Consider the following 9632-nt stretch of genomic DNA (forward strand, 5'->3'; position numbering starts at 1 on the left):
ACCTCAGGTAAAACAAACAGCCCTCCTGGCTAGCCCAGTTTACATAGTGCAGGCTCAGGGTAGGAGAAAAAATATACAAGAGGCGCCAAATTGAGGCTGAGGCTTCTCTTCTCTTCACATATTTTGGTTTGGCTCACCCTCACACCTCCAGGATATATTTTCCTTTGTTTGCCAAGTAAAACAAAGCTGTAACACTGGTATGTCCATCGCTTCAAATTTTTGCTGCGGCAAGACAGAACTGAGGAAATTATACACTCTCTTGACATTAATAACATTTACCCATAAAATACAGTCTAAGAAGTTTTATCACCACTTATTTGACAATGCTTCCCATATAATTTGACATAGCAAATAAGCCTAATTAGTTTAATATTCCTCTCTGAGATGGAGAGAAAACAGATTTTGAGGTGTTCCAGGAACCCTTTGTAAAACTTCAAAGTTAGCTGGAGGTCACATGAGCCTCATTTAGGATTTTATCTTTGGGAATTCTGTCAAAAATATCAAGAAGTTTTAAAACACTTGGTCAAATAGAAACACAGGTCACTAAATAGAATGAATACCTATTCACAACCAAGGTGACAATAAAAGATCTCACTGGCAAATTCAGATCATTTAAACACGAAGAAACTCACAATCTATTACCAAAAGCAATCCGAAATCTTAACTTTATCGTCTTAGATAATCAAATTCAGGTTTTGTACCACTTTACTTTTAAGATTTTTTTTAATGAAGTTCAGTATTACCTAAGCCAGTCCTGACCACGTAAAACCTCTTAGTGTTCGTTTCCACAAATCTTTGACAACTTGATGTATCCATTTAAAAACACCAGCTCTATAACAAAACCACTTTTTTAAACAAAATGTATTTCTGTTCCTCTTCCCTTCTTTGCTGAAAACACACATCCTACTTTCCTTGCATACTGAAATATTTCCCTTATAATTCTTAACCTTAAACCTTAATCTCTAGCAAAAACCAAGAAGCAAGTGATTATAAACTGTCATACCAGCATTTCCTGATTGGCATTTATGACTGTATTTTATAACCTCTAGAAACATACATCTTTAGAATTTCTTTCCACAATGTGGTACAAAATATGTATCTAATAAGCCCGAACAACTTTAGTTTCTCATAAGACAAAAGTAGGTGAACTTAGACCTGCCCAGCAATTAATGTCACAGTATTTTATCCTACTTATAATGACCCAGACAGTGAAGGAATTTTCATGGTTTAACTTAGTTTTGTTTCAGGTTACCAAAATCTGGAGAGTAGATCTTCCTAAATTAGATATTCCTAAGAGTTTACCCAAAGTTCTTATCTCACTTACCTCTATTTACTTAAAAGTTATTGTTATTTTTCTTGCTGACAAATTTTGTAACTGGCTGATCTCCTTGCTTGGACTGCAAGCAGGAAAGGTAGAAAGAGCCAACAAATTCTTAAAATCAGTGATAAAAAAGATAACTCCAGAGACCTCCCTGGGATGAAAGGAGGTTTTACCAATAGCTCTCCTCCACACCCACATTGCCCCTAAGGAACAGGTTGGTCTTAGTCCTCATGAGATGCTATATGGGAGACCTTTGTTTATGTCAGTGACCTCTTCCTAGATCCAGAGGTTCAGATCCTCTGGTCTTATACCATGGTCATTGGGCTATTCCAACAAGGTATACACTTGTGGGGTGTCAACCAGACCCCAAATATTCTGAAGAGCCACCACTGTATACTCTATGGACTCAAGTCCTAATTAAAGCCTGGAAAGATGGGTCAAAATGTTCAACTCCAGCCCACATGGAAGGGCCCCTACCCTGTAATCCTTTCTACCCCCACAGCAGTCAAGGTTCCAGGACACAACTCCTGGATTCTCTACTCATAAGTCAAGCCATGGAAGAAAACAGAAGGGGAAACTCAATACACCTGGGAGCCCCAGGTGCATTGGACTGCAAGGAGATCCAACCAGTCCATTCTGAAGGAGATCAGCCCTGGGATTTCTTTGGAAGGAATGATGCTAAAGTGGAAACTCCAGTACTTTGGCCACCTCATGCGAAGAGTTGACTCATTGGAAAAGACGCTGATGCTGGGAGATATTGGGGGCAGGAGGAGAAGAAGATGACAGAGGATGAGATGGCTGGGTGGCATCACTGACTCAATGGACATGAATCTGAGTGAACTCCAGGAGTTGGTGATGGACAGGGAGTCCTGGCGTGCTGCGATTCATGGGGTCGCAAAGAGTCAGACACAATTGAGCGACTGAATTGAACTGAAACCTAGGTACAGTAAAAGTATATTTAATACTGATGACTCTAAAGACATGTCTTTATTAATCAAACCAAAAAACTTAAGCTAACTTAATCAAATATTAATTCAGTACTGAATATTTTCCAGATCATATGAACCTGAAGTTCATTCTGACCAGTTTCATTTATATTTCCAAGTATTTATATAAGCACTTAATTTCCTTTAAGTCAATTAAATAGACCTCTTTTAAAAATTAATTTTGACAATAGCACACATCTACAACACACATAAAGATACTTACAGAGACTGTTACAGGGAGAAAGCCAATTCTGACTCCCTGTTGCAAAATGTTTCTTTGACTTGCTTTTCGTTGCTTTTGTCATTGCAATCATACTCAATGGCTTGTCTGGAGGACCCTGCCCCTCTGCTTGACCATAAAATAAAGTGCCTTTGTTCAGCTCCTGGAGAGATAATTTGTCCCTGCCCACTAAGCATCTGAATGCAGAGTTCCAAAGAATAGCAAGGAGAGATAAGAAAGCCTTCCTCAGCAATCAATGCAAAGAAATAGAGGAAAACAACAGAATGGGGAAGACTAGAGATCTCTTCAAGAAAATCAGAGATATCAAGGGAACATTTCATGCAAAGATGGGCTCGATAAAGGACAGAAATGGTATGGATCTAACAGAAGCAGAAGATATTAAGAAGAGGTGGCAAGAATACACGGAAGACTGTACAAAAAAGATCTTCACAACCAAGATAATCACGATGGTGTGATCACTCACCTAGAGCCAGACATCCCGGAATGTGAAGTCAAGTGGGCCTTAGAAAGCATCATTACGAACAAAGCTAGTGGAGGTGATGAATTCCAGTTGAGCTATTTCAAATCCTGAGAGATGATGCTGTGAAAGTGCTGCAGTCAATATGCCAGCAAATTTGGAAAATTCAGCAGTGGCCACAGGACTGGAAAAGGTCAGTCATCATTCCAATCCCAAGGAAAGGCAATGCCAAAGGATGCTCAAACTACTGCACAATTGCACTCATCTCACATGCTAGTAAAGTAATGCTCAAAATTCTCCAAGCCAGGCTTCAGCAATATGTGAACCGTGAACTTCCGGATGTTCAAGCTGGTTTTAGAAAAGGCAGAGGAACCAGAGACCAAATTGCCAACATCCGCTGGATCATGGAAAAAGCAAGAGAGTTACAGAAAAACATCTATTTCTTCTTTCCTATGCCAAAGGCTTTGACTGTGTGGATCACAAACTGTGGAAAATTCTGAAAGAGATGGGAATACCAGACCCCTGACCTGCCTCTTGAGAAACCTGTATGCAGGTCAGGAAGCAACAGTTAGAACTGGACATGGAACAACAGACTGGTTCCAAATAGGAAAAGGAGTACGTCAAGGCTGTATATTGTCACCCTGCTTATTTAACTTCTATGCAGAGTACATCATGAGAAATGCTGGGCTGGAAGAAGCACAAGCTGGAATCAAGATTGCCAGGAGAAATATCAAGAACCTCAGATATGCAGATGACACCACCCTTATGGCAGAAAGTGAAGAGGAAATAAAAAGCCTCTTGATGAAAGTGAAAGAGGAGAGTGAAAAAGTTGGCTTAAAGCCCAGCATTCAGAAAACAAAGATCATGGCATCTGGTCCCATCACTTCATGGGAAATAGATGAGGAAACAGTGGAAACAGTATCAGACTTTTTTGGGGGGGGCTCCAAAATCACTGCAGATGGTGACTGCAGCCATGAAATTAAAAGACGCCTACGCCTTGGAAGAAAAATTATGAGCAACCTAGATAGCACATTCAAAAGCAGAGAAATTACTTTGCCAACAAAGGTCCGTCTAGTCAAGGCTATGGTTTTTCCAGTGGTCATGTATGGATGTGAGAGCTGGACTGTGAAGAAAGCTGAGCACCAAAGAATTGATGCTTTTGAACTGTGATGTTGAAGAAGACTCTTGAGAGTCCCTTGGACTGCAAGGAGATCCAACCAGTCCATTCTAAAGGAGATTAGCCCTGGGTGTTCCTGGGAAGGAATGATGCTAAAGCTGAAACTCTAGTACTTTGGCCACCTCATGTGTAGAGTTGACTCATTGGAAAAGACTGATGCTGAGAGGGATTGGGGGCGGGAGGAAAAGAGAATGCCAGAGGATGAGATGGCTGGATGGCATCACCAACTCGATGGATGTGAGTTTGAGTGAACTCTGGGAGTTGGTGATGGACAAGGAGGCCTGGTGTGCTGCGATTCATGGGGTCTCAAAGAGTCGGACACGACTGAGCAACTGAACTGAACTGAACCTGTGAATAAAAGAGATTAACACACTCCTTCCAAAGGCTGACCATTCTCTTGGGGATGTTTTGCAAGACTGAAGACGCTTTCACTTTACTTCCCCACTGCTTCTCCTTCCTATTCTGCCTTTTGACTTTAGTTCCTCATTGCTTCTTTCTCTCTGATCTATAAAAGGACCTGGCATCCACACCCCAGTTAGATGGGTATTTAGAGGTGCTAGTCTGCCATCTTCTAGGTCTGCCAGCTCCCCAATTAAAGTCTCTTCCTTGCCTCAACACCTCAAGTCTTGGGTTCATTGGCCTGTTGTGTAGCAAGCAGAGTGAGCTTGAACTCAGTAAAAAGACCCCACATTCCCATTCCAAAATTTCAGAATCAGGCACAAAAATATAACAAAAGAGGTTAGACTCAAATTGGGTTTCTGACAAATGGAACAAATCAATGTCACCTGGGTATATGGCTAACTCCTTTCTGTCATGGTCCGTGCACAGGTTGGAAAAGAATTTCCAGACAAGAGACAGAATGAGAGGGAAGTAAAGATTTTTAGAATGGGAGATGCTGTTAGAACAGCAGGCCAGCTCAGGGGAGAACTGATGCTGAACAGGGGTCCTTCAGTTCAGTCGCTCAGTCGTGTCCGACTCTTTGCGACACCATGAATCGCAGCACGCCAGGCCTCCCTGTCCATCACCAACTCCTGGAGTTCACTCAGACTCACATCCATTGAGTCCGTGATGCCATCCAGCCCTCTCATCCTGGGTCGTCCCCTTCTCCTCCTGCCCCCATCTCTCCCAGCATCAGAGTCTTTTCCAATGAGTCAACTCTTCGCATGAGGTGGCCAAAGTACTGGAGCTTCAGCTTTAGCATCATTCCTTCCAAAGAAATCCCAGGGCTGATCTCCTTCAGAATGGACTGGTTGGATCTCCTTGCAGTCCAAGCACCCTCAAGAGTCTTCTCCAACACCACAGTTCAAACGCATCAGTTCTTTAGCGCTCAGCCTTCTTCACAGTCCAGCTCTCACATCCATACATGACCACTAGAAAAACCATAGCCTTGACTAGATGGACCTTTGTTGGCAAAGTAATGTCTCTGCTTTTCAATATACTATCTAGGTTGGTCATAACTTTTCTTCCAAGGAGTAAGCATCTTTTAATTTCATGGCTGCAGTCACCATCTGCAGTGATTTTGGAGCCCCCCAAAAAAAGTCTGATACTGTTTCTATTGTTTCCCATCTATTTCCCATGAAGTGATGGGACCAGATGCCATGATCTTTGTTTTCTGAATGTTGAGCTTTAAGCCAACTTTTTCACTCTCCTCTTTCACTTTCATCAAGAGGCTTTTTATTTCCTCTTCACTTTCTGCCATAAGGGTGGTGTCATCTGCATATCTGAAGTTCTTGATATTTCTCCCGGCAATCTTGATTCCAGCTTGTGTTTCTTCCAGTCCAGCGTTTCTCATGATGTGCTCTGCATAGAAGTTAAATAAGCAGGGTGACAATATACAGCCTTGACGTACTCCTTTTCCTATTTAGAACCAGTCTGTTGTTCCATGTCCAGTTCTAACTGTTGCTTCCTGACCTGCATATACGTTTCTCAAGAGGCAGGTCAGGTGGTCTGTATTCCCATCTCTTTCAGAATTTTCCACAGTTTATTGTGATCCACACAGTCAAAGGCTTTGGCATAGTCAAGAAAGCAGAAATAGATGTTTTCCTGGAACTCTCTTGCTTTTTCCATGATCCAGCGGATGTTGGCAATTTGATCTCTGGTTTCTCTACCTTTTCTAAAACCAGCTTGAACATCAGGGAGTTCACAGTTCATGTATTGCTGAAGTCTGGCTTGGAGAATTTTGAGCATTACTTTACTAGCAATTGTGCGATAGTTTGAGCATCCTTTGGCATTGCCTTTCTTTGGAATTGGAATTTTGACTGACCTTTTCCAGTTTGGTGGCCACTGCTGAGTTTTCCCAATTTGCTGGCATATTGAGTGCAGCACTTTCACAGCATCATCTTTCAGGATTTGAACAGGGGTCCTTAGTCCACTTTTATACCCAGGGTACAAGGAGTGGGATAGGGGTCTTGAGGCTCATTTGCTGATTGGATGAGACACAAATACTGGATTGAGGGGAAGAGTAAGGCAAATACCTTCTCCCTATGGCGTAGGAGGGGAGACAGGTTATACTGCTCAGGAGGACCTTTACAACATGGGGGAGGGAAGGATGATAAGGGTCTGTTTTTCCTGTTCCTGCATTCTAAGACCCTCCTTGGTTTTATCTGCTCTTTTGTCCTTGGGTCACCACAGTTTTTACTAATATTTATGGAAAAGACACTTAACATATCCATTTATCCTTGACAAGTTCCAAGCTTGTAAGCTCTCTGGTGCTCATACCTCTGATGGAATCTAATTTAAAGGCAGGACAAAAATCATTAAACCCCAAATCCTGTTCAGGCCTTCATTACACATTAACCAGACCTGCCCAAAGACAGGAGTGCCTGCTCGACCCTAAAGATCAGTTTTGTCTTCTTTCTTCTGACACTAACAATGTAACTTAAGAAATCGCTGGCTATGTCACACAGCATGTAGAATCTTAGTTCCTCAACCAATGATTGAAACAGTGCCCCTTGCACTGGAGGGACAAAGTCGTAACCAGTGGACTGCCAGGGAAGTCCCTAGCAAGGTAACTTCTCCAAAGAATAATGTTCTTTTCCAGCTCTGCTGAGAGTCACGGTGAATTGCTGCTCACTTCGTTTGTGCTTACCCAGACTATATGTCCTTCATGAATTTTATGTAAAATATCAGCGTGTCATTTTGATGGACAATTCTTTGTATCAAAAATGTATATCTATGCCTTCAACTTCTAACCGGTGGGACACTTCTCAGAGCTTTCTAAGAATTTGCTTTCTGGGTTAGAATCCTCAGTTTGGCTCAAATGGAATTCCTTTTTAAACTTGATCATTAGTTAACTTTTTTCATTGGAAAATGTGTATTAGCAGATGACACGGGGTGGTGAGAGTTTGCCGGGTTGCCTGTGTCAGAACTTATTTAGAATCATCGGATAAACAGTGATCACCGAGGGCACAGGCAAGCCAAGGAATGTGAACTGGTTGCTGAGGAAGCCAAGATGTTTCTGCAGGTGCTAAGCCAGAGCAGACATTCTCCACCTTGGAAAGGTCTCAGGAACAACCCTGCAGTGGGCAAGAAAGTCAGGAGTCATGCCCGGGAGTGTGTGCGATGGGAGACAGAAGGTTGCTACAGCCTGAGGCCAGAAGCATGTGGTGTGGCTCTTACAAGACTCTTAGCAAGGTGACCACCAGGCCTCCTGGGCTGGGGCTGCAAAATAGTTGAAGGACTGCACATTCCAGGTATGCAACTGGAGAAAGAATTTAGAGCTAGGAAGCATAAGCTTATAACCAGTTCAGTCGACCCCTTTGACTATTCAACTTTCATATGCACCATTCTACACCTGTTTCAATACCTGCACAGCAATTAACTATATTTTTAGCAAGAAACAGTTAACCCTGTAATAAGTGAAATTCTTGCCCTTCCTGCCCTTCACCCAAGTAAGGCCCGAAACCCCACTGGTCAGTGAATTCATTGCTGCCTATATTAATTATCCTTCAATCTCAGTCTTGGTTCCACTAAAGACTACATTTTAAAGTTGATCTCTACCTAGTTTTACATAAAATTAAAATGGGAAGTAGAAGAGGGTTAGAATATACAAGCACATACAAATAACAGAAAATATGCAGTTACCCTTCCTGGTTTCTGTAATTGTTCATGGGGTCAGAGCTGATGTCTACAGCTTCCACCTTCACCTGCTTATTCCCTGTTTTTCTTGCCCTCAGCCAAAACCCACAGCTCTAGATTCTTTACCAGGTAGAATGATTCTATCCTTCCCTTCTGAAGGGTCTGACTCCTCAATTATCCTGCCTTTCTTTTTTTTTTAGTTCCTGTAGCTTTTCATTGACCTTTACTGCGGGCATGGTAGCACTGAGAGGAACCTCAGAAAATCTCCTGGGTTCCAGACAAAGTCCTCCTTGCTTTCATTATAGTAGCAACCAATTTCCTTTGATAATTGGGATCATTACAGTTAAGTTAGCCTTTTTCACCTTTTGGTCCTTGGTATAAGGAGTGTAAGAGGGTCAGGTGGCCGTATGTCGTATGCAAAATTCTAAGATGGACCACACAATTCCTGACCCCAGGGTAAACACTAGTATAATTTCCTTTTGAACGTTGTGGGGACCTGTAAATACAGTTGGATATCATCTCCATGATTATATAACAATATAGCAAAAAGAATTTTGCAGGTGTAATTAGGGTCCCTAATCAGTCAACTATAATCCAAAGGGATATAGTTGGGTGGGTCCAACCTATCTAACCAGGCAAGTTTTCCAAAAAGAAAAGTTCTATTCTCCATGATATATCACATGCTAGACCACAAAACAAGTCCCATTAAACTGAAGATTTAAATCATACATTGGGCTGTACCCTGCAAGCCTGCGAGTCTTGCAGTTGCCCAGCCTCAGGACTGAAGAGCCTCAAGATAGCAAGAGTCATCAGTGTCTTATTTGATAGAGGATCTTACACATCTGAAGCAAGGTCCTGGAGCAGCACCTCACTGTGTGTGGCAGACAGCAGGCTGGATGTGGCAGCAGTCTTTGCTGCTTGGGAAAGAAGGAGACTTCCATTTACAGGGGGAATTAATGTCAGACTGGCTCATCAATTACCAGGGAAACCAGCAGCTGGGACAAGGAGCAAGCAAGTAGGAAATTACTATTAAGCCCTATAATTAAGAGGGTTGGATAGTCATGTGAGTGAAGCAGGGACTGGTTGAAGAGGAGATGTACGGAGAGCAAACCAGCCATCCTGAATTGCCTAGTCGTACATTCCACCCATACATGTATGACCCTTATAATCTCAGCCCATCCCTCTTCTGTAATACTCCTGAGGACAGATAGATAGAGGTGCATTGCAACCAAATACTACAAATGCCATGCAGACCATCCAAAAGGCGGGCAAGCTTTGGAGTCAGGTGCTTATCAAGTCAATTTTTTGGGGAACTTCAGAGGTCGACAACAGCTCCTTTTGCTGTAGACTCACCAATCACCTCATTTTGTGGT

This window comes from Ovis aries, chromosome 9 (genome assembly GCF_016772045.2).
Source record: "Ovis aries strain OAR_USU_Benz2616 breed Rambouillet chromosome 9, ARS-UI_Ramb_v3.0, whole genome shotgun sequence".
Classification (NCBI taxonomy): domain Eukaryota; kingdom Metazoa; phylum Chordata; class Mammalia; order Artiodactyla; family Bovidae; genus Ovis; species Ovis aries.